This window comes from Podarcis filfolensis (assembly GCF_964270895.1).
Source record: "Podarcis filfolensis genome assembly, chromosome: 10".
NCBI classification, from domain to species: Eukaryota; Metazoa; Chordata; class Lepidosauria; order Squamata; family Lacertidae; genus Podarcis; species Podarcis filfolensis.
The window spans coordinates 39,512,861-39,539,338 of NC_139612.1; the positions used below are offsets into that span (position 1 = coordinate 39,512,861).

General features: G+C 41.3%; 1 long non-coding RNA gene across 2 annotated transcripts; it reads right to left on the minus strand.

Annotated features, from left to right (window-relative positions):
- Positions 1–25,911, minus strand: LOC310743319. Of its 2 annotated transcripts, XR_014538938.1 has the most exons (4): positions 25,809–25,911; positions 13,209–13,313; positions 4,079–4,288; positions 1–2,558 (listed from the first exon to the last, which is right to left on the minus strand). It is a non-coding gene; the product is annotated as an uncharacterized lncRNA (long non-coding RNA). The 2 variants fall into 2 exon arrangements; XR_014538939.1 differs by lacking the exon at positions 1–2,558 and having other exon boundaries at positions 2,958–4,288.
- Positions 25,912–26,478: the final 567 nt, after the last annotated feature.

Sequence of the window (26,478 nt, forward strand, 5' to 3'; positions counted from 1 at the left end):
AACACATTAATGATTTTACTTCACTTTCTTAGCTTCAATCACAAATGAGGTGGCTCATACAAGGAATGGTTTTTGTTTGCTTACAATAATCTGAGGCATTAGAAAGCACAGCACATATTGATTATTTAAGAGGACTACAGAGATTTCTTCTAGCTGACCCAACCCATATTGGCATTTCTTGTTCTTTCAACATCATTACTTTAATTCAATAAATTCGCACCTGGTTATGGACAAGAAAGCTTTAAATGCACAAAAAATGTGCATTTGTGAACTGTTAGCACCAAGATTATTTGAAAGACAAATGGCTTGTTAATCACCATAAATCAATTAGACTGGTGGATCTGCATTTACCTTGGCGCCATTTGATTAACTGCAACAGGACCTAATTAAGAGGTTTATAGATCACATATTTGATTTTGTGTTAGTGTGCATTGTTTTCGTCAGAACTTGTTAATATTCACTCAGGAAGACTTTCTAATCTAGCAAATGGTCCTTGTGCATGTTACCCCAAAGCCAACACTGAACATCATGTTAGGTATCCTTTTTGCTGTTCCTGAGCTGTCTCAGAAGACAATGAAGTTCTGAGGTGGCAATTCTATCTGGGATGTAGGCTCCTTCCTACTTCACCTCATGCTACTTCAACCATTGCTTGCTTGCGGCTCAGCTTTTACTTGCATTGCTATTACACCACTCCTACTTCCTCCTGCTACCCAGAGATCAGGCCCAAAGCAGTTCTTAAAAACAAATACAAGATGGGAACAAAAATGAACAGCCAGTTTGGTGTAGTCGTTAGAGAGTTAGACCAGGGCTCAAATTCCCACTCAGACATTAAGCTTACTAGGTGACTTTGGACCTCTCATCCTAACCTACCTCACAGGGTAGGTTGTGAGGAGAACATAGGGAGGTGGGAACCATGTATGCCACCTTAAATTTCCTGAAGGAAAAGGTGGAAAATAAATGCAATAAATGAATAAATATGCTGCCCATCTCCTATAAAGTGCCCCAGCATTACCACTTAGTGGGGAAATTCCCTTTCTATCAACTGCATATCTCAATAGTGGCTGTGCTGGAGAAGAGGAAAAACTGCTTTTCCGTATCTTTGCTGCTTACCTTTAAAGAAACAAACCAAAAAACGAGACCATTTTATTATTCTCCAGTCTCTTTCAAACAATGACCAATTTTCTCAGCTTGCCTCTGATGTATTTATGGATATAGCAAAAGAAGAAGAACCCCACTCATGTACACAAGCAGAATAAGAAAAAGAATGATATCATTCTGGATGCAGTATTTAAATGGGTATTATATGTGGCACTGGATGAATTGCTTCAGATCCCTGGTCTGTACCCTCACTAGTCATTTCAGGCTACCAGTGCATAGTAGTGTACTGTAGGCAGAGCTTTGGGGACAAATTTTCCAGGTCCCACTCAGAATGAAAAGCAGCCTGGGCATCTGCTGAGGAGTGCAAGGGGGCCAGTTACCCTCCCAAGTGAGTCATAAACCCCTGATTCCCAGTTTTCATGTAGAAAATGTAAGTCTCTAGTTCTTGTAGAACCCAAGATAGGAAGCAAAACGTGCAAACATTGCTCTTTTCATTTGTTTTTGTGGGGAACACCTGGGTTTTTAGACAATGAATGAAGTCATGAAAGCAGATCAAGCTCAGTCAGACAAAAAGAAATAATGAAAGACCCATTATCAAGGAGAATGTAAAGAAGAAACTTCTTGGTATGTTTTTAGCCCTTTTCTGCTGGTCTTGCATGGTGGAGATGTCATTGGTTGTCTCATAGAAAAAGAATCCAGGTATCCAGGATTTTAGTCCAGTATCCAGAACTGTTCTGCATTTAATGTACTCTGATATTGCTTGCTTTGAAAAAAGTATTTGAGAACTCAGAGAATCAGTTAACAAAGTCTCTCTGTCTACTCAAGGTCTGGTGCAGCTCAGCTGCTTAAGAGCATTGCTTTGGAAGACCTAAAGGTAGATTCAGATAACCTCACATAATTATTTTCATGCGACAAGCTGAATGAATCTTTGCCCATTGAAAACTACTAGCACTTGCTTGCACAAATTCAAAAAAATGCAACGGAGAAAAGCAACACAAGACGGAAATTTAAAATGACTGACTGACTGAATAAATAAATTCTAGCTATACTGATCTACCAGAAATTCTGGATAGACTCTGAAAGGAACGAATGGGACAATAGGGAGACCAGGTGTAGACTGATACTGTTATAGCTCATGGTTTCCTTACTACTGTGTATTAACAAAAAGCAAGGCACATGAATGAGACTACGGGGAGCCAAAGCAGCAGGGAGTGATTTCAGTGGATAAGCCACTGAAATCCATAATGACCTGGTTCAGAATACTGAATTTGTGTTACGAACTGAGCATCATTTCCACACACCCCCAAGAAGTTCTCCTCCACCTTCAAATGTTAAATGTGATTCTGCGCATTCATAGTCTGCCCTCAGGCTGAAAGGGCTGCTTTACAAGAGCATCTGCCAATGTTCTTCCATATCAACCTCTTTGTTCCCAATGAAACTTTCACTGATCACAAGGCAAACTACAAAAAAATAATAAAAATATGCAAGCACATGTATATGCATTCTATAGTGGTAACCCTTTTACTCTGAGTGAAAAAGTATTTGATTGTTGTGAACTATATATACATCCAGGCCACCCAATTAAGCAGATATTGGTTCTCTTGATTATTTATTGTAGTTGTTTTTTTGTGTCCTTGATCTATACTTGAAATACTGTAAATACTTGTCAGGAGCACCTCTCCCAATTTTGCTCAGCCCATGAGTTAAGATGTGCTGGGTGAAGCTGTCCCATCACTGGCAGTAACTCATAGCCAGGTCTCCCTGGTGGCATCCAAGCTCTCAATTTATATGTGGATTATTCAGGACTGTGCACAGGTGATCAGGAAAGGGGAGGAAAATGCATTTTACGCAACCAGACGTGGGTAACAAAATACAATTTTATCTCCTCCAAAGAGGTTGAATTATTATTGAGAAGACAAGGGTCCAGGGTTATCTCATTACAAGCACCTGTATCTCACCCAATATGAAAACAGTACCCTATCAGCACAGTCAACTTGGATTGTGGAAAAATAACTACCCTTGTGATTAAACAACATGTATTATTCCAGAGAGACAAGAAAATACAACAGCCTAAAAATCCCACCACTTAGAGCAAAATGCATTTCAAAGACTGATGCACATGTGAACTCATCTATTTGTCAGTTTCAGGATGTCATAGGATAAGCTCATTGTTCTGATCTGCTCTCACATAGATTCTTCGTCCAGTGGACATTTCCCCAAAGGCAGTATTTCATCTCCGACTCAAATCTTGATGGTTGGACTTGCCTGTTTCTCCACAGGTCTGCTCTGTATACACTACCCAACCTCATTAAATCTGGCATTTCACAGACATGTGCCATACATCTATTCCAGCAGCAGATCTTAAAAGCTGCCTGGGGCCAGTTGAGGCATGCTTTATTTTTCCCTTCTGCCTAATCCGTTTATAGTGCACCCATCGCTGGGTTGTCTGAATGCTTCTCCAATACCTTCTTTGCATATGCAGATAAAAGCAACATTCCATATGGCGCATGGCTGCGAACTATAGATACACCACACTCATAAAGGGTGTGCCTACAGACCACCATTGTCAAGCATGCACACGTGTGAAGTCCACCCTGCCAAAGCAATATCTGAAATACAGTAGGAGACTTGCCACATCTTCGTTTCTTGTGTATTTTGATCCTATGTATATGACACACTGGATTGAAAAATTGGAATCAGGGGCCGCATCTGGCACCTGAGGTTGTGCTTAATATTTTGCTTCAACTCCACACCCGCACGTACATATGTACATTTATAAGAATGAATTATCTTCCACTGTTCTGCTAAAAATATAGCGCTATATAAAATATAGTTTCAAACATACAAATCCCGGCCATGCACCACTTTTCGTTCCTAACAATTTGCAATCTACTCAACAAGATGCCCCTGAATTATATTTTCATCCCCACTAACAAAGTAACAAACGATGTGATGACACGTAGATGTCATCCGCTCTCACCAAGATCCAAGAATCTTCACTTCCAGTGTTATTTCATTATAAGAAGCAGGAGTGATTTTCACATCTGCAATACACTTTGTAACAGCATCCAGATCAGTCCTTCTGATGTTGAAAATTCTGTAGCCGATTCCTCATTATTGATGACGCTCTCAAGTCAATTAGTTGCTCCTTTCTATCAGGTTGCCTTGAAGTTCTGTATCAAATTCCTTTCTGAATACAGAAGCAAAACAGAGTCAGTTAATGAGAGCTGAACATTCTTAGACAGAATTTCTTATTTCAATGATTTTCATAAGTGGCAAAATACAGAAGGAAATGGACTGTCTCAATAAGACTTTTAGGACTGAGTAAATATTCTTTCACAATATATATAACAGCCCCATCCAGTTTTTCTAAGCTGGTGGACAAAGATGTCAGCAAGGTCATCATAATCCAAGTCTTGCCGCACCCTGTTACAGGCAACTCTTCCAGGTGTGAGTCTATTCAGGTTGTCCACTGCTGTACATAAGAATACTGAAGATAGTTATTTTCATTATCATTTCACAAACTGTCTGAGAGCATAGAATTGGCATAGCCTAAACTTGTTAGCCATGTTCCCATCAACAGAACATGAAAACAGCAAATTGAATGTGCTATACAGTACTTTAAAAACAGACACAGCTTGATACAATGATGACCTAACATCACATGCTTATTCATCATTTTTAAAGTATAACTACTTATTACTGCTATAGTTTATGAAACGCTGTGCAGTCCTACACACATGTATTGGAAGTAAGTCTCACCTAGTTCAATGGGGCTTACTCTTATGTAAGTGTACAGAGAACACTTACAGCACAACCCAATGCATGTCTACTTAGAAGTAAGTACCCCTGAATTCCATGGGACATACTCCCCAGATCAGTGGGTATAGGATTGCAGCCTATATTTTAATTTTTAATGTTGGTCTTCTGAAAAGCACACATTGAAGGCCTATCCAGATCCATTTAAACCAGTAGAAGTCATAACCTTGAGTTCAAAATTATGTAAGCTGCATCCTTTGAGCAGGGTAGCATCCTTTTTGACATTTTATTAGATGCATGGCTTCCAGGACAAGTATTTCTAACTGCCAATTTAGCTGGCTTCTGTTCATGAAATGAGAAGGATGATGTCGGGTCCATTGCCTCAGGTAGCAAGACATCTCAGGCTGGACCTGACTGACTCTAGGGAGCATTTAAAATAAGAGCTCATCCACACTTTTGCTTGACCCATATTTTGATCACATTGTGTTCTGATTAATTCCCCTGGGTCTGAGAGCTTTTCTTGTTGTTCTGTAGCTGTGCCTTGCGGAAATCTGATTTTACCCGCTGAATTGAAGCTCCGTTAAGCAAATCTCTCTTCAGATTTTCCATGCATCTGATAAGACCTGACTCAGCGAGTAAGATCGGATTTTCTCAAGGCACAGCCATGGAGCAACAGGAAAAGCTCTTAGAGCTGATGGAATTAATTGGTACACAATACAATGAAAATACGGATCAAGCAAAAGTGTGGATGAGCACTAAATCAAGAAAGGTTTTATACAGGGGGCATCCATAGTCCAGCAATGCAGAAAGGAGATAAAAATTCATTCTGACTTCTCTGTAAACATGGGTAAGTTTCACATCCGCACTTCCAGTTTAGAAAAGGGCTGTTGTTTCAGGTTTTTTGTTTTTCACAGATTACTGAGAACTCGTACACAAAAGCCCAGGATTTTCCAAAGAAATTCAACTCAATTCCAAATCTACCCTACAATCAGTTTCACTTCTCCATCACTTCTACCTTGAGCAGTAGCAATGGGGAAAGTCAAAGGGGAGTGGTTGGTCAAGTAACAACTAACTGGAAATTCCAGGAACACAGATCTATGGCAACTGCAGTTTGCTTGGGCTTCTGGGCCTTTACCTCTGGTACATTTGCGCTGGGAATTTCTTGTTAGTAAGACTTCCGGGCCTAATGAAGGCCAGAAGAGCAGACTTCTCTTTGTGCCCTTCCCACTGCTGGACAATCCCTCTCCATTCCACCACCATCACCACGTTAGCCTTCTTCTTTCAAGATGACACTGTTGCAGGGAGGAATCTTCCTTTGGGATGGGTCACATGGGAAACTTGGAGCAGAGCACCCCTTGCAAATTTCGACTAGCCAGTGTGTGGATTTATTTTGAATGCCAGACTCTGCCAGGTCTTGGTGTTAATTACTGAAGGCAGAGGAAATCAGAAAAGGAATTGAGAGCGGGTCAGAGCTGATGGCCTAAGTTATGGCCAATGAATGGACACTTAAATCTGGCCGTTACTTGGAGAAAACGTTTCTCAGGTTTCTTGGCAGGCAATAGATGTGTGGCAATTCCCTGCTATGCCTTTTGATGTTTTCTGGAATGTGGTTATGTCAGCCTGCTCTTGAGGCCATTTTTAAGTTAGAGACAGTGGGTGATAGCCAACATTAGTCACATTCCGAGTAGACCTATTGAAATGAATGGATCTCTTAAGAAATGCCTTCACTGAGCTGCAATTTCAAATGCTCCTGCAGTTCTGGGTGGTCACTACGACAAGGTCGCTTATGACGGCAGGTTCTGTGTTTGTGGCCAATTTCAGGTGGAAGATATTATTCACTATCTGTTCATCTGTCCTTTATATAGTAATACAAGAGAGATTTCTGAAATGTCTGTTGACATATGGAAGCAGGAACACCTTGGAAGAAACAGTACTATTTCTTTTGAGTGACACTAACAGCTTTGTGACACATGAAGTGTATCTTTTTTGCACTGGCTGCAAAAAAAAAAAAAGAGTGTTAGATAATATTGCTGCAAATTGTTTTGGGAACTCTGAGGTTTAATCTGAAGCTGAGTTCGCTGATGGTACCAAAGGCAGATAGAGGAGAGTGTGAGCTGTTCAGTTTCACCAGGCGTGAAAATTCTGGGGCACCGCAGCAGGCGCCACAGCTATGAAGTCTAACAGAAGGTGAGAGGCAGGGGTGCCGGATTTTGGCAACGCACAGGATGCTACTGAAATTTGAGACGCTAAGGTACTGATGGTACACTAAGATACTGATGGTACTTCTATTTTTTCTTCTATAATATTATTGATGTTTGTTATGTTATTACTGTGTTTGTGTTTAGGTGTTTTATAGCATAATTGTCTAGCAGAATAAATGTACTGAATTGTGTATGACTATTACTGGATATTCCCCAGGATATCAGGTTTGGTTCACACACACCCTCCCCCAAATCATGCTATGCATCTAATAGCACAGGAAACGAACAGAACCACCATATATGGGGGGAAACTGGCAGCCCTGGTTCAAGGAATGCTGTGTTAACAGTTGATCCTCAGTTCTGGAACTGCTGTAGCTGCTTCAATCTTATTGCCCCCAGATTCATAGCAACCTATTATGACTGAAGAAGCTACCAAGAAGGCCAGCCAACAGAGCTTGGCTGGAGTTCTGGGATGGTGTCTCAGTTGGTTTGTAATCCTGCCAACACTGACCTTTCTGATGCTGATCTAATGAATGATGATCATATCCCTGCAAGCTTCAGATAGCAGAGACTACGGCTTAAGTCTGCATTGTATAAGGGCACATTAGCTGCAAGTTGAACAAGTCAAGGGTAGTTCTCTGCATTCATATTGGTTTGCCCTTGGCAGCATCTGTAGCACACACTTAAAGAAGAAGAGTTTGGATTTGATATCCTGCTTTATCACTACCTGAAGGAGTCTCAAAGCGGCTAACATTCTCCTTTCCCTTCCTCCCCCACAACAAACACTCTGTGAGGTGAGTGGGGCTGAGAGACTTCAGAGAAGTGTGACTGGCCCAAGGTCACCCAGCAGCTGCATGTGGAGGAGCGGAGAAGCGAACCCAATTCACCAGATTATGAGTCTACTGCTCTTAACCACTACACCACACTGGCTCTCGAAGCACATGACTCCCCCCACCCAATGAATCCTGGGTACTGTAGTTTCCTCCCTCAAGCTACAACTTTCAAAATCCCAGGATCCTTTGGGTGAAGTCATACTTTAAATGTATGGTGCGTACACAGATTCAGATGACTGCTAATCATATCTGTATTATTATTTGCCTGCCCTTCACTTTTAAGGTCCCAGTGCAGGGTTGCAACAATTAAAACACTATATTAAAACCAGTTTAAAACAACTTACAATCAAAGAAATAAGGTGGGTCTCTCAGTTCCCTAAGTAAGGATTGTGCACATTATTTCCCTCCCCCCAATTTTGTATTTGGGTTATGCTGAAGAATACAGTGGTACCTTGGGTTACATACGCTTCAGGTTACATATGCTTCAGGTTACACACTCCGCTAACCCAGAAATAGTGCTTCAGGTTAAGAACTTTGCTTCAGGATAAGAACAGAAATTGGGCTCCAGCGGCGCGGCGGCAGCGAGAGGACCCATTAGCTAAAGTGGTGCTTCGGGTTAAGAACAGTTTCAGGTTAAGTACGGACCTCTGGAATGAATTAAGTACTTAACCCAAGGTACCACTGTACTGACATCCAAAGGTGCCCTGTGAGCTTTGTGACCTAGTAGAGGCTTGAAAAACAAATGTTGCTGATCCAAGTCCAACATTCTCTATACACTACGCCATACTGGCATTTAGGAATCTGCTTTCACTAACTATTCCTTAGATTCTTCAAGGTTTCATAAGCATGATTCCCTTCTGCCCCAGCTACAGCAGGAATAATGGCATTTTAGAACATAAAGCTTGAAGCACTATTTTATTCAAGCATTTCAAAATACAAACATAATCCTCCAATGGTCAGGCAGCTCATTCATCACAAATTATTTTCTCCTGTATATTTATAACGATGCAAAGTTCTCATAACAGCAGAGGAGCAGGGAGGCAGTTGAAAAGAAAGGTTTTAAAAGGCCGTAGCCTGCAAGCCCTCTTTTTCTGACTTTCCTTCCGTTATTCTAACTTGCTGAAAATAAGTTAAAGCAAAACAGTACAAATGTCAGCCATCTGTAGGTTCATTTTTCCAGGGAGATTGAAAGGAGGCCCATCTGTGTTACTAATAAAAGGCAACTGTATAATCCAGCAAAGCAAATATTACTGTTACCAGTAATAAGGTTTCCAACAGTCCAGCTTAAAAAAAAAGAAGTAGTTCTATAAATAAGTAGCCTTGCCCCAATCTGTGTATTTTCCATTTCTAGACTGTAAGTTTACTTTTGCTGATCAAAACTGATCCAAATCTAGGGGCCAGGTGCATGTTTATCAGGTTGGCAGTTCAGATCTTTCTCAAGGGTTACATTCACAGCTTGAAACCGTGGGTTCTGAGCCAGGTACAGCCATTCCATTTTAACCTACATGTGTACAGCTTACTTATATAGCCCAATGATTGATATCACCTGGTATATCTTTATTTCCCAATATTTAGAGGAGTTTGTATGACCACCACCAGAGTCATTGAAAGGGGGGGGGCAATCCCTGCCACCACATGTGCCGCCACAGATTAATCTTGGATATGCCCTAGAACAAGCTTTTGATCCTTCCTCTACAATTTTCCGCCTACTCCTGAAATCTCTCCCCTTCTCTCAGTAAAATCTGAAATGGCACCATTGAGAAACGGATGTAATAACAAGAGAGTAACACCATGGAATGAGATGGAGAGATAAATGAGAGGTACAGGCATTTGTTGTTAGTATTATTTAGCTGTTGAAAAAAAACATGTAAAATACAGAACTTGAGCATTACATTTTCTTTCTAAAATGCACAGAGTTTAATTTTCAGTCTAATGCTGGTAGTTTTCATTGCTTTCGAGAGCTTTCCTAGCTATTAGAAAATTAACGTACTTGGATAGGAGATTGAAATACTTAATGAGAATCACACCACTGGTGACTATTTCTTTCGACAATATAGCCCCATAAAGTGATAATGCAATTAGCTGTTTATTTCTGGCATGCATGGGCAGTGCAGAAGCATGGGAAACAGTTAAGAAGAGGAAAGCACAGAAAGGAAACACATTCGTACCATTTAGAATACATTGGGATGTTCCGAACAAAAGAAAGAAAAATTAGAACCTCGCTGAGGTACGGCCCCTACATATAGGTCAGAAAGGGAAGTATAACACAATACTTATGGAATCAGCATCAGCACAAGGATACAAACTCCCTGTCTGCCAGGGCTAGGATTACCAGGATCCTACATGCTGCTGTTACAACACAGTAAGTCAGGAGTGCCCTTGAGATGTTAGTGGACTACAATTCCCATCATCCCTGGCCTTGCTGAGTAGAGTTGATGGGAATTGTAGGTCAGCAGCGTCTGGAAGCCACTACATTGGCTATCCCTGCAATATAGGAGGCGGCCAGTAATTATGTAGACTTATGCCTCAGTCCTAAACCGATTCACTTGTATATCAGTACAAGTAATTCCCGGTAATTCGTGGCATTTACTTCCTTGTAGGTATGTTCAGGCTCAGGATATGACTATGTTTATTCTGCCTGTCAAAAACACAGGACTTTCCTGATCATAAAATATACAGTGTGCTATTAGAAAGCGGGAGGTATAAACAAAGAAAAAGAAATCTACTCATCAGTTCATATTAAGGGGGATGGAGTGTGAAAATGAGGAAATGTCGCCTATTACAATAAACCAGCATGAATCCTGTCTCATGCACATTTGATTCAATGCTAACAACATCCCACTTGGAAAAAGAGTGAGAATTAACAGTGTAGCCAATAATTGGTTACAAAGGACAGCTATTGTTTCTTAATCCCTTTTTCCATTACTCGATTACACATTACGAGTATGTGCTCCTCCACCTCCCATTGGATGCACAGATGCTAAAACCACAGGAGATCATCTTAATCCTCAGGTGCTTTCAGAACAATGAATTCAGTTAGTCTTATTCCAGATAAACCATTGACAGCCACAATATGCCAACATGAAAAAAACAGAGAAGCATGGTAACCTGCCTGCCATTTATACAAACACTGATAAATGTTTTAGCTTATTCATATATTTATATGACTCTCTCTCTCTCTCTCTCTCTCTCTCTCTCTCACACACACACACACACACACACTTTCATGAAATTTAAGCTCCTATTGGATTTTATCCCTTGGATTAATAAAAGTTGGTGTTCTGGAACTACTCCAGTTATTAATATAATGGGCAACTTATCGAAGGGCCAAACTAGACGTCATGATAATAATGCATCAGATTGTTGTTCTTTATATAGCAGCTGGGTGTAGCGAACAATCAGAATCGGGGCCTTGGTGTGTTCTAAGGGGAATGTTAATCCTCCCACATCCCAATGAAAATCTCCCCTAAAACTGTTATTATCCCCATTCGGAAAGTGTTCTTTGACTCCTGTGGAAACATTCCTCTGGGGGGAAATCTCAAGGGGGATTTTCATTGGCATCATGGTATGTTTGTGCGGGGAGGGGGGAGTTTCAAGCCTCCTGCACACCACAGTTCAAATCCTGGTCAGCCTCGTCTGCCCCTCAGCAGCTGCTATTTAAAGAACAAAATCTGAGCATGTTAAATGCTTGTGCACATTTAATGTTACATCTAGTTTATCCCCAAGAGGAATAACTCATATACCTGCTAATCAGCTTATATGTTACACAAAAGAATTGCAAGAACTTAACATTTATACATAGGACAAAACTCCCAGTTTCAGTTATTTTCACTCCCCCACTTTGAAGTCTGAAGTCTGCTCAAAATAGTGTTACTAGCCACCCCAATTTCTGCTCAGCAGTGAACAAGAATCCAGGTGTCCTGGCTCTCAGCCAGGGTCTTTGTCCCTTTGGAGAGAAATAAAGCATGGTGGAGTCTTTGAAAGATGGTTTATTAATGCATATGTACACCCTGAGTGTAGATGAAGGGAGTGCAGAGTATACAGCATTCTCATCTCAGGTGCAACTTGTCCTTCCCTGCCCCCCAGAATTGGATTCAGAGCCATCCTGCATGCCATCTTTGTTCCTGCTTCTCACCTCCACAACAGCTGATAGAACTGTGCCCCATTCCTTCCCAGCAAACCTTTAGATTTCAAAATGGACAAATTTTCCTGTGACATCATGCCCCCTCATCACCTTGGCAACCTGTCAATTCTATCACTGTCCACTCTTCAGAGAGGACAGTTCTTTTGCATTGCCAGCGCCCTTAATGGATCAGTGCTTGGCTCCCTATCACCCCGCAATGTCTCTGCACTAAGCTAGCCCAGCCAGGCTGGTTTGCATAAGCTAACCCAGGAATTTCTCATATGGTACAGTTCTGCAGGTTGTATTTTCCCTTCATATCCTAAATATTATGTAAATGCTACCCTTTATTGGTTTCCAGTATTCATTAACAGACTCTGGTACGCCAGCTATAACAATAGGAAACAACTATTTCAAAAGACCGTTCAAAATAGAAGACCCAGGACAGAGACTGCCACTCCAGCTGATTCACACATAGAAGCTAACAGATCAAGCTTATGCATTGTTAATCAAAAATAAGCCCCACATAATTCAACAAGACTATAGAATCACAGCACAAACACACAGGCAGAATGGTTTCTGACTAGATCCACTGGTTTTGAAAAAGCTGCCTGAGCTTTTTGTTTAGAGCAAATGTGCAAAGGAATATGTTCTTACTTGTTTAGATTCCATTATTAGAACCACATAGTGTACTCCTAGAACAGGAGGTTATTTGGCCATTTACATTTTCTCAAAGTGCACATGGTCCTACCCAGAATATATAGATAATTCTTGGGTTCCTCAGCTGTTAAGGTTGGAATGGCAAAAAGAAAATGCAGCCATGTTTGTGTCAGGCATTTCCTGGTGCCTTTGTAAAAGAAATACTGCATGTCCAATGAACTTAGCATGCTCAGGAATTTCATTGTACAGAGAAAAAGCTGTCAGACGTCAGATACAGCTTCATATTACTGTGATAATAACACCACTGTGTTTGAACACCCCAACACACTCTTCCAGTCGCATTTCCAGTCAGTTACAGAGAGAAGCAAAACCAGCCGTTCATGCAGCAGGCTTGATTAACAACTGAAATTTTCTACCATACAAAAGTAATCAAAATTTGTCTTCTGGGATAATTCTATACAAAATACGCTTTTATCTTGCAGTTTGAGCTCACAAGGAGTGGAAGGGAGATGGAGATATAGATGTAGTTAATCTTACTTGTTTTGTGTGGTGTTGATCAAACGATTGCCACCTTGAGTGAGTTTGCGCATTTCTTACTCTGCTGGCATCCGGCCAAGAGGTTATGTAGTCCAGACAGCCAGTCTGAAATGTAGATTTAAACTACTTAAAATCCATTGTTGTATCACTTCTCTTTGATTAAGCTGCCCTACCCTCTCAGACAAGTATGGGCAATTCTGAAGTTCTAGTAAGCAACTTAAGACCCGGTTTGTTTTTGCAGCAGACAATATAAGAAAGCAAAATTACTACAGGAAAATCGAAGGAGGCATGCTTTACTACATACACATTTTAATAACAAACATTTAAAACTCTGCCCCCATGCCATGCCACAAGGATCACATTCAGTGAAGTCATAGGCATTTCTCAAAGCTTTCACAGCGCAAATAATAGCCACAATGTATGTGGTGTGAACAGAGGTACCCTGTGACGGGGGACATCCGATCCTATTACTGTGATGTTCAGTGAACAAAGAGCATAGTGATCACAGATAATAAGGTTAACATGTTAAATTTTGGACTAAAAGGCAAAACCACCTGAACACCAATCCATCTGTGACTGGCTCCCTCACAGGACTACCTTGTATCATCTCCAGAAAGGTATGCTCAGAGCAAATTATTAAACCAGGTCAGGTCAATCTAGGATTAATTTTTTCTAGGACTGTATATTTGCACTTGAGTCACTAATGCACATCAATTATCCTATGCACATTTACTCAGAAATAATACCTGCTAAATTCAATGATATTTACTCCCAACTAAGTATGTTTAGGACTGTAGCCTTACATGCTCAACTACAGCTTGGCTTCCTGCTAATCCACCTTGCCCAAGCAGGCAGAGGTGGTGGTGTCTGGAAGTGGGATTTCCAGAGCCATAAATTTGCTTTTCAAGCAGTTTGGGGCTTCAAAAACAGTTCTTGGAGTGAAGCAAATTGATTCCTTTGGATTTTAACCAAAGCTGCATGTGCAGTGCTTATGTGTGCTCTTACTATGAAGAGAACTGTGTGGCAGCAGCAAGCTGGAGTGTGCATTTGCTATATTATTGAAATGTGATACTCTCCCAAGCTCCACCCTGACACTGTCACACATTGGCTGCATTCAAATGTCACAACAAGCCTTGGTTTCTTTTATTGTGATGAGAACACCCTAGAGCAAGTCTCATGTTTATGTACACTCCCTCCCACTTTCTGCACATGTGGGGAGGAAATGTGAAGCTTCCATTTGTGGTTTGGGACAAACCACAGTTCCCCATCTTGTCTGAATGTAGAAAACCATGGTTTGTACTACCCAAAGTTAATAAACCATAGATTGATCCCCCTTTGGTATCCTGTTCTTTTCTTGCAAGTTATAGTTAAACTAACTTTAACGGCTTTGTTTGTTTTTTTGCAGTACAAAGTTTCCACACATTTTCCTGCCCTGAAAGAGATCCCTATGTGCACACAGTTCTTCTGTCAGTTCTTCTGAAATTTCTCAAGTATTTTGTATTGTTTACAGTTTAGAACACGTATACTTTTACGACAATCTTTTGAATGGAGCTTTGTTTCAGAGGAGGAGAGCTAGGGTGTGGAAAGCCTGTTTTTGACATAAGAGAACCAGAACCATGATGATGTTAGCAGAACAGACTAATTAATTTTTGTTAATTAAACCTTCCAGTCTACATGACCCCATTTCAAGAAGCTTAAGCTGCTACTCAGGTCAGAACTTGTTTTGTGCAGCCAAGTATCCACCTTCCCTCTTACAGATTATGCTGAAGGGAGCCAGCCTGTCAACTTCCATGAGGACATGGATTTATCCTTGACTAGAGACTCTCCAGTAGCGCCTAATTTCAGAGATGAATCCAAATTCTTGAACAATTCACACAGAGAGAAGTTGGAAGGAACAAAACAACTCTTTCTTAGTTCTATTCTCTTCATGAAATAAAGAGATCACCTTCAGGGATGAGATAAATATTAGGGGGTAGCATAAGATACATTCCACTTTGCTGCAATGGGGGGTGAGTTTCGGGATCATAATGACAGAATGACAGATAATTTTTTTTAAAAGAAAGAGAATCCAGACTAGCAGCAATAGAATGAATAGCCAACATCACACTGCTGTGTGCTGTGGAATTTATTGCTTCTAGGCTTCCATTTGCCCTTTGTCAGCAGCCCCACAGTGTGTGAAAATATAAATACAACAATGAGAAGTCACTTATGTGGGCTTGCTGTGATAATTTGACCTTTCTCCTCCACAGTCCATACTAGATAGTATATACATAAATTCCATCACTGCATTGTTCATTTTCCCTCTTGCGAGTATTATAATAGGAGCAACAACAAAAACAAAACTACACATGTGTGGGGTAGGTGGGTGAATCTCATATTTATTTTCTAGAGGACTGTATTCTTTATGTGCAGATAGCCAGTTCTAGGAACAGCAGGGGAAACAGAAGTACACATTGAATCAGTTCCCCTTCTAACCTGCCATGTTCTTAGTGTACATGGTGGGTCACAATTCAGAAGTAACACATGTATGATATCACATCAAACAGAAATAAAGATATACATTAAAGTCTCACACCAGTTAAACCAGCAGTGGGAATCCTCAGGCTTGGGGGTCAAATGCAGCCACCCAAGCCTCTCTAGCTAGCCCTTGGAACTCCCCCCAGGCCATAATAGTAACAATAATTTTATTATTTATACCACGCCATCTGGCTGGGTTGCCCCAGACACTCTCTGCATGGCTTACTCCTCCCCAAGCCATGACCCTCTTTGACACTGTTCAAGTGTTTTTGTCTGCCTGGAAGAAGAAGAAGATGCATCTTTCAACTGAGATAATGCACAAGTTAATACATTGATCCAACACGTGGCACACCCTCTGTACCTTCCTTATGAAGAGTGGGCCAGGCTCAGCTTTAGCACAGCAAGCGGCTGCAGTCCCGGGACTAGGCAAGCAAGCAGGCGCTCTTTGGTGTGGCTTGGATCATCAAGGTTTGCTTGTGCCAACACAGGCTTCTCCATATCCGCAGTGCCAGCTCAGCCTCCAATTAACTCTCAGTCACCTCCCTGCACTGACAGGAGGCCAGCTACATCTCAGAGGAGAGATGCAAAGAGCCTGTCTTTGTGAGTGCGCCCCCCCCATAGGTCCACTGTTAAGTCCATGCACACACCCATGACTCATAATCTTTCACTCTATCTAGCTCATTAAAATACCCATACACATTATACCTGTGGCAGCAACTCCCTTCTGAAGGTTCCTTGGGCTGGAGGTGAAACCTACCACCCCCTGATGGCAAACAGAGTCTCTCTACCTTCAGAGATCTTCCTCTGGAAACAGCTCCCTCATGAAGGCTCATTATGAAAGGTGCCCTGTAGCCCCCAAAACTTGGTGGGCCCTGCACTAAGCCCTGTGCACTGAGGTATCCAATCAAAAACCTTGGAGGACCAAGCCAGAATGGGCAGTTGACATACTGAATGCACTTTTATATCAGCAGCAGGCTGAGGACCACGATGCCCCCAAATGTTGTGTCTCTTCTGTGAAGAAGAGTAGAAGTAATTATGACAGTGCAAATGGCCCTATCATGGATCAAGTCATCCACACTTTTCTCAAGGCAGGTAATTACAAAAGAAAATGCCAAAGGATTGCGCCTAATGTATTTGTCAAGTAGCTGCTCCTTTAGGCTTTAGTGCATAAATGCAGGTGTCGTCCTCAATATATTGCTTGATGTTTGAGGGAGATAGATTGCTAAGCATGTCCTTATCTACAAATACTAGGAGATGAAAAAGCCATTTGGCTTGACCTTTCTTGTAGAAGAGAGGTAACTGAAAGAAACAGAGAGCAATTGTTCATAGGCTTCATTGTATCACCTGCAGGGTGGGATATTTTCTAACCCCCTCAAAGGAATCTTAGATTTTGTTCTACCTTCCACCTATACCCAACAACTTAAAATGACTTCTGAAAGACGGGTAGTGGGCCCATAAACATTGGAAAGGGTATGGTTGCCAGAGCTGGCCGGCCCACCCATTAGATGCATTGAAGCAGCTGCTTCGGGCAGTGGAAGCGCAGGAGCAGATGCCCCGCCTGCCTCAGTTTCTGATGCACAGCACTGTCACTTGTATTCCTTGCTCCTAGGGCTGAGAAGACAAGCAGCCAGACCTTGCAGAATGCCCCCCACTCTCACCAATGAGGCATTCTGGCACACAGCGTTGCTGCTCATCTTCCCCAACCCTGGGAAGGAGAAGATGAATGGCAAGAACTTGAGGAAAAACCCCCTCTCTCACTGAGTTCAGCAAGAGGGTGGCATTCTGGTGGTGGCAGAAGTAGCAAGGTGGGTGGGGTGTGGCAGCGGGTGTCTCTTGTAGACCTTTTTTATGCCAACAGACCTATGCAGTTGCTTACATTTTTTAAAAATAGCCAGTTATTTTGGTGATTATTTTATATACCATTCCATATTTAATTTTATCTGTTTTATACCATACAGTGGTACCTCGGGTTACATACGCTTCAGGTTACATACGGTTCAGGTTACAGACTCTGCTAACCTAGAAATAGTGCTTCAGGTTAAGAACTTTGCTTCAGGATGAGAACAGAAATTGTGCTCCGGCGGCGCAGCAGCAGCAGGAGGTCCCCGTTAGCTAAAGTGGTACCTCAGGTTAAGAACAGTTTCAGGTTAAGTACGGACCTCCGAAACAAATTAAGTACTTAACCTGAGGTACCACTGTATTAATATTTTACATGAGGTGGTGTTCAGAACAGGTGGACATGTCAATTTCTCTCCGTTTCTTTTTTCTATCAGTTTGTGAACTTTTATTTTAAAAAAGAAAAATTATCGTGAATATTCAGCAGCGTTTTAATGTTAATTTCTTCCAATATAATATACACATTTTTGTATGCATTTTTGCCTAATAGACACATTTTTGCAAAGCATTTCCCCCCCCATATAATGCATTTTGTCTTCCATATTTACGAATACATGCTTTGAATCCACACTTTAATTTCTGTGAATTTTGCGAAGTGCAAATTTCACATGACTCTGTTTCAGTTTGCATCTTGCTTTGGAAAGTGTGAATTAGGTAAGTTTGCCTTTAAATGCAAACTGAATTGAATTTCTTCCCCATCCCTAACTTGTGCTCTAGGAACACTTTTATAAATAAGTAACTAAAATCCTTCCCACATCTTTTCCCCTTCTTGCCATGGCGCTTGCCTGAAGCAGGTCACCCCGTCCTGCTTTATGGCAGGACCAGCTCTGATTTTAAAACAAAACACAACTGAGAAATTATGAATAATTTCTCTATTCCTGATTACGCGCATCCTGAATCTTGCAGAAAGACAGATTGCAGATTAAAGAGATTGCCAGAAATGATTCAGCTTTAGCGGGGTCCTTTACGAAAAACAGAAGGAAACAAAACAAACTTTAAGTGAAATAACTTGCACAGTTTTCCTAGATTTGAGCAAAAGTTTGCTGAAAGAGATCACTAGGCACCTCCTGAGATAGGTCAAGCTCACAGTTTGAGGAACTGTGCTTCTAGGAGGTTCAAGCTGAGGGAATAAACTAGGAAGGTTTGTCTGAAGTGCAGAGACGGTTCACTTTGTGACTGAAATAGTAAAAATGGTTTTAGAAAGAGTTTGAAGATAACATAATCTTTTTCATATTTCTTACCCTATATAAACTGCTGGTGTGTGTGTGGTTGTAGAGGAGAAAGAAGTAACTAAAAAGTCTATTTCTGCTTTCAAGCTGACCACATTGTGGTCCTACTTTGTGTTTCTCATAACACTGGTCAGAGAATCAACTTGTGACTCAGCTACATTAGTAAAAAAAAAAAAAGCGTTTTGAACGCATTATAAACATGCAACACCAGGTGGTGCTAGAGAGCAAAAAAATTATTTGCTATTTTCCCTAGTGTTTTTTGTTCTTTTATTATAATGATTTAATTTCTGACTTATTTATAGTGGGTATTTTTTCCTGTGTGTAGATCCACTCTTGGTGTGTTTCACAAGTTTTGATTCTATGACAATCTGGCATACTAAGAGCTAAATCAGAAGCTGCGTGCCAATGCCCTGTGACTCCACAGTTCCCTAGGGAAATGAATAACAACAGCATACTGGGTTTGGGCTTAAACGATCCGGCCTGCCATTCACCAGATGATTTGCGTGGTGTGAGGTCTGTCTGCAACACCACCTACTGAGGAAGGTGAGCGGATTTTTTGTAAGTCCATGGCTGCACTTCCTAAAGACCAGGAACTCTGAGACCAACATCCCCTGTGTTTCCCAGACAGTGTTCCTGTAGCTCCTGCCAAAAATCCAATTTAATGTCTACTACCTGGTTGCAATTGAAAATAATCCAACAATTAAAAATGTTCCCCCCCCCAATATACTAAAATAAATATTAAGAAGCAAAGACTGCTGTTGCCAAACTATTTCTTTCCAAGATATATGTTGCATTAATACGTTAGACTGACATCTTAGTGAGCTGGAGATCATAAGGTCTGTTTTATGGTGCATTAATACCTCATAATGACCATTTCAGAAAGACAGCATAATACATTATTCAAAGTTAAACGCTGTCTTGAACGATAAGACTAGCATGCCATCAACCAATAATAAACTGGAGGATTGAAATATCCCTTTCCATTTATCTGTGAGGTCATTTACACAGTCAGAGCAGGACCATAAATGATGTATCTTTTCCTATCTAGAAGAGAAAGTGCATTGTTATTTTACAACATCAGTAAAATAATTTTAAAAAATGAAACTGCTGAGGGAAAGGCCATTATTATGCAGTTTAAACTTTCAGGCAAAGTACATTACCATGGATTTTATATAAACAGTAAATATATATGTAGCACTTAGATTCCATATCAGTATATTTAACATACTGCAAGAAGCACTGCAGATGGACTCTATAATTGTGGTGCTTTCATCACCTGTGTGATGTTTATCCATTGTACCCCATGAAGGTTGGGATGCAGGTGGTGCTGTGGGTTAAACTACAGAGCCTAGGACTTGCTGATCAGGAGGTTGGCGGTTTGAATCCCCGTGACGGGGTGAGCTCCTGTTGTTCGGTCCCAGCTCCTGCCAACCTAGCAGTTCAAAAGCACGTCAAAGTGCAAGTAGATAAATAGGTACCGCTCCGGCGGGAAGGTAAACGGCGTTTCCGTGCGCTACTCTGGTTAGCCAGAAGCGGCTTAGTCCTGCTGGCCACATGACCCGGAAGCTGTACGCCGGCTCCCTTGGCCAATAAAGCAAGATGAGCGCCGCAACCCCAGAGTCGGCCACAACTGGACCCCATGAAGGATAGGAAAGTCACAAAACACTCCCGTGAAACGTCATACCAAAACAATTCAGATGTTTGGCAAGATGAACTATATAGTTTTGCTGCCGTTTCCCTTAAACCAAACCTTACAAAGTTTTTAAGGCACTAAAAATAATGGCTATATAACTAGAGCATTTATGTGAAGAGTAAATCAGATCATATAATAGACAACAGAAAGAAACACTGATCCTTGAAAACTATCACCCTTAAGCTAACAGGGGGAAAGGCTGCGTCACTGCTATGCATTACACGGAATATGTTGACCAAATCTGCAAAGGATTTCTGTAATAACAGGCTGCCTCTTAATTTCACTTGATCAACCAAGTTTTGATGTGAAACCAGACTTCAGCCCTGCTGCTTCTAAACCAAATCGACCAAACAAATTCCTACCTCATGTATACAGTTGGGAGAGATTACTGTGTGCATAGGTCAAAGGTGGGGAACATGTGGCCCTCCAGATGTTGTTGAACTCCAACTCTCATCATCCTCGACTATCAGTTATGTTTGCTGGGGCTGATGGAAATTGGAAGCTTATGATCCAAATTCACTCCAGTTATGCCTAGACTTTTGTGTAGAGCCCCGTCACAGCTTCTGCTGTACTTACAGAGTTTGTGGCAAAGGGCAGTAGATACAGATACGATCCTGCTTCTCATTCTATTCCTTCAGTAAACTCAGCTTAAAAGGTGAAACCAGGTTTTATATAGACCTATTGCTGCATCCTTTCTAAAATGGTGTGATGTGACTAAAGATAAACAGATTTACATTGGCTCAACACACATTCCTTCCTAGGGCATCTGTGCTCAGTCTCCTCACTAATCACATGGCAAACGTCTCCACACATTCACCACCATCTTGACATAAACACACAGCATTTGAGGTTCGTGTCCCTGAACTTTGAGAGAATCAGCATGCATTTGGAGAGTGACGGCTGTTCTTCCAGGTCTGGGAAGCCTACTAGAAAATGTGTTGCCTGCATAGTGCTATGGACCACCCAAGCCTTACACTATGGCACCACTACTGTTCTCTGCTAAATATTTCTGACCTGCACTGTTGTATAAAATAACATAAGGTGGTATACAAACTAAAAACACGGTATCACAGTAAAAACAATATAAAATTTTCAACACATCATCAGTAAAAGCTGGTTGGCAACAAATATTGGGTTTGAAAGGCCTGCCTGAATAAAAGAGGTTTTTTGAAGACACCTAAAAATGAGCAGGGCTGGCTTCTGCCAAACCTCTGTTGGTGAGGAGATCCACAGGGCAGGGCTGCCACACTAATGGCTTCACCAGCCAAATATTTGGGGCATATGGGACCACCAAAAGTGCCCCATCAGAAGACCTCAGCTACTGAGGTGAAGCAGAAGGAATCAGGTACTTTGAGCCTAAAGTACTTTGGGCCCCCATTGTTTAGGGATTTGTGGGGCACCCACAAGACCAGGTGATCTGACTACACAAGCAGGATTTCTGTTGTTAGGGTTTCCTTACAGACAACCACATGCAATGCACAAGTCAACATGCCATTGCTCTGCATGTGGTAATGTGTGAATGGGGCTAATGTTACTGTTCTGCTATCAGCACAGGTGTGTGTTCCGTTGTCACAGTTACACGCGTCTTTAGCATTGAGGAATCCAAGGCCTAACTTGACATATCCCTCTTTGAAGCCTGAGGCCCAGGAAATCTCTTTTGAATAATCTTAAATTATATAAATAGTCAAAGTCACGAAGATGACATTTTATTGCTTGCATTCATTTTGATTACCCTGCCTCTGCTTTTGACAAATATTTTTGGAAAATAAATGAGCAAAGAATAATAGCAGGACTCCAGGGTGTCGTTTTTAACTGATAACATTGAAAACAGTGTATTTCCTTGGGATTAACAACTGGCTAGAATCAGTTAATCACCCTAGTCCATTAACCCCATCTGGTAATTAATCCCTAGTTTTCAGTCATCAGCACTCTAAACATTTGCCACACTTAACGAAAGCAGTGCTTCAGCTGGGATTTATTCTGGGTATATGGTTTCTTTATCCAAACTGGAATATATTAACATTGTCCTCGAATTCAGTGTATTTTACACATTTCATATCATCAAGAACATACTTGAAAGGAAGTAAGCCCCACTGAACGCAGCGATCCTCACATCTAAGTAAAAATGCCTAGCGCTTTGCTGGGAAAGATATTCTTAGCACTTCTGAATTTATGGGTCTCTTTGCCCATCATCCACTTATCTACCACAGTCATTTACACGACTGAAGTCAATAAAATGATGCGGTGGTTTCAGAACACACTTATAGGGTGTTTGTGCTTTGTATATTCCGATAGACCTAATTATTTTCTACCTTTATTGTGTGGGAGACTGCCTCATTGTACATTCAAATCATTTCTTTCTATAACCTTCACCTTCATTGATTTTTCCCTCTGTATTCTGAATGTTGACTCTGAGATTAAAGCCATTTTTTCTTCAGCAGGACTCATTTAACAGTAGCTTTGCTATTATGAAGCAGAAATCATTTCGGATTGCACGTGGCGAGGGGGAGAGAAAGAGAGATTTCTACCCTAGCCAGTGGCAATCTGCCTTTTAAGTAAATAAACCTCTTTTAGAAGTAGTGCATCACAAATTGCTTTTATCACAAAGTTTAAAAGCATAATACAACGTATTGAAAAAGATATAAGGCAAGGCCTGGGATTCAAATAAAAAGATAATGTTACTAACAGTACATTTATGAGGGCTATCAAATATAACAAATTTGCAGAGTGAGATGCTCAGCAGCTTATTTTTTTCCCGTCTTTCCCAGATGTTACTTTAATCAAGTTGATACTTGAAATAGATGGAGCCTTATTATTATGTGAAGTAATTTTCCCTACAGATACAGTAACATAACTCAGCATTTTGAATGTGGAGCAGGTGAGATTATAAATCACTGATTGAATTTGCCATAAGAATCTAATAAGACTGAGCTCATTTTCCTTAACAATTTATGGTTCTGATTTGATCATGCAGTTTATTTGCCTGGCTTTATTACTGCATTAAACTTTCCCCCTTTTTTTCATAGTGCCTCATTCTCTATGATCAAGGCAAATTTGAAATACTTTCTGTGTGCACTGCTACTCACTTGGAGACACTCTGATCAGTCAGCAATATAGGCCTTCAAAATCTACCCAACTCAATGGGTGATGCCAGCAAGTTCCAGTGGCCTTGGAAAAGAACTCATATGTACTTCAGATTCACTCCATTGTGTCTTCAAGACTACTAGCCATTGTAATTAATCTTCCAGTTTGGCTACAGATGAACCCTAAAGATGCTACATTATTGTTTAATAGTGAATGTGGAAAATGTAAATGAATTGGGCCTATTCGTTTATTACTACTACTACTACTACTACTATTATTATTATTATTATTATTAATTTATTTATTTATTTATTTAGAAAAATTATAGATTGCTTAATCATAAACTCTCTAAGCAGTGTACATAACCAATAAACAATACGGTCTACCACCAGGTAAATGGCCATAGGACTGCAGTCTCAGTGAAGAAGGTTTTAATAAACAAAATAACTGTGCAAGAGGGATGTCTCCACTGTGCTGGTTGCACATGTCGTGGGAATATATGAGACATTTTTGGAGGGAGTGGGGGGAAATTCATGAGATATCTTGGATTACTAGGCAGATCGTGGAGCTTGAACCCAGATTAATGGTGTTAATGCTATTCACTGATTAGCATAAACATGTTTTTTAAATAAAGATACTATAATGATAATTGCCTTGATGGCCATAGCTTCCTTAGAAGCTGCACTGTTGTAAGGACTCTAACATAGGCTCTTTGGAGAAGTGATAGACTTGTGCATGGGATTTAACTTTATTGAACTTGTCAAGAAATGTAACACACCCTGATGACTTCTGTACAACTCAGTATCCCTTTATGAATAATTGTCCCTCTGTTCCTAGAACTGGCCTTGCAGATGTTGTATTTTGCTTGGACATGCCAGAACAAAAAGCACAAAAACATTTGTGACTTTAAGTTGCACTCAGTAATCTCTTTTGTTGTTGCAATTTTTCAATGTTGTGCATTTGTAAAGCTTTAATAAACATATAGAAAACAAACAAACTGCAGGCCAATGACAATGTATGTCATGGTGTACATTAAAGTAAAGTAAAGGTACCCCTGCCCGTACGGGCCAGTCTTGCCAGACTCTAGGGTTGTGCGCTCATCTCACTCTATAGGCCGGGAGCCAGCGCTGTCCGGAGACACTTCCGGGTCACGTGGCCAGCGTGACAAGCTGCACCTGGCGAGCCAGCACAGCACACGGAACGCCGTTTACCTTCCCGCTGGTAAGCGGTCCCTATTTATCTACTTGCACCCAGGGGTGCTTTCGAACTGCTAGGTTGGCAGGCGCTGGGACCGAGCCACGGGAGCGCACCCCGCTACGGGGATTCGAACCACCGACCATGCGATCGGCAAGTCCTAGGCGCTGAGGTTTTACCCACAGCACCACCCGCGTCCCAGTCATGGTGTACATTGCTTTCCCCCTAATGTTCAAATTGTCTTTTTCCTGCCCACTGCTCCTATCTGCCAAAGTGAGCAGGATGGCAATTTCATTGTATAGTTATGCCATAGGAAAAAAAGATTTATACGACCTTGCTTTTCAGCAAGCTGGTGCCCTGTTTGTAAAGGAAAGACTGCCAGCCAGTTTCGTGTCTGTTTGGAAGCACCCTGATAACTATATCCATGTGAAAGTGGCAGGAATGGAAAGTACTGACACCGTGGAAAAATATTTACTTAATGGGGGATGGCATGTGTATGGAAGGCATATGAGTGAACCATAAAGTATGTTCAGAAAAAAATAAAGTATTTGGATTAGAGATGTCTGGATAAGCAAGGTTTTTTCTGTTTATAATCTCATAGGGTGGGGATGGGGAAGTCGATGGCTGGATGTTTCAGTCCTGTAGAAATCTGAAACATATGTTGTTTTCCTGTGTTAGCAGAATAACACAAATTAGTGGAACCCGAGGAAGATAACAAGCAAGCCATGATCACTTCCCATTCAACAAAAGGCAAAGTTATTTTGAACATTGACTTCAGTCCTCTGAAATTTCCCCTGACATGCCAACATTGCTTCCTGCCACTTACTTTAGGGGTTTTGCTTCTGGACTTTATACAGTTTATTTTCTGAAACCATAGAGGGAGAGTACAGATTATTTTTTAGAGAACTGGAGAAAGGGAGAGGTATACAGTAGGAGATATACAGTACAGCCAATTCACACAGTAATTTTTTCAGGGTAAGAATATACCTCATAGAGCTCAGTTTCAGATGGGAAGCTGTTTGCCTGAATGCCTGAAATCATCAGATCCACATTGAAACCTCTGAAGTTGCCATGTCATTTCCTTCCATTGTGGTTCGAGGACCCGATCCCCCCAAAGTGGAATGAATACACAAGGACACGTGATATAAGGTTATCATGACGGGACGACGAAGAGTGAGGCCGAGGAGGGGCTGGCGCCGCAGTACTAAGGCTGCTGTACACGCCCCCTCGGAGGCACCTGGTTGGGTGCCTGCCGATGGGCGTGGGCGCCAGCCAGGTGAGTGGGAGGCTAACGCCCCCTGCTAGAGGCAGGGCTCGGGCTCCCGCCCACAACCACTCCCCTCTCTTCCAGGAGGAGAGTCTTTGGCTTCTTGGCTAAGCACATGTACCAAAAGTCTGGACCTGCTGTGATGTCCTATGTTGAAGAGAGTAAAATGGAAATGAATTGGAGAATGATGTCAGAAGGAGCTCTTCCGAGTGTATAGTATTATTAATTATATGCTTTTTCTTTTTTTAAAAAAAGCATTGTCTTGTTCATCCCTGCAACAATATGTGTGATGTGAGATCCAAGGTAAACCACCAACGCCTCCCTCTTCAAATGCAGTTGGTGCTGTAGAAATGTTCAGGCTTCAAAAGACTGTTGCATGTTTTTTGCTCA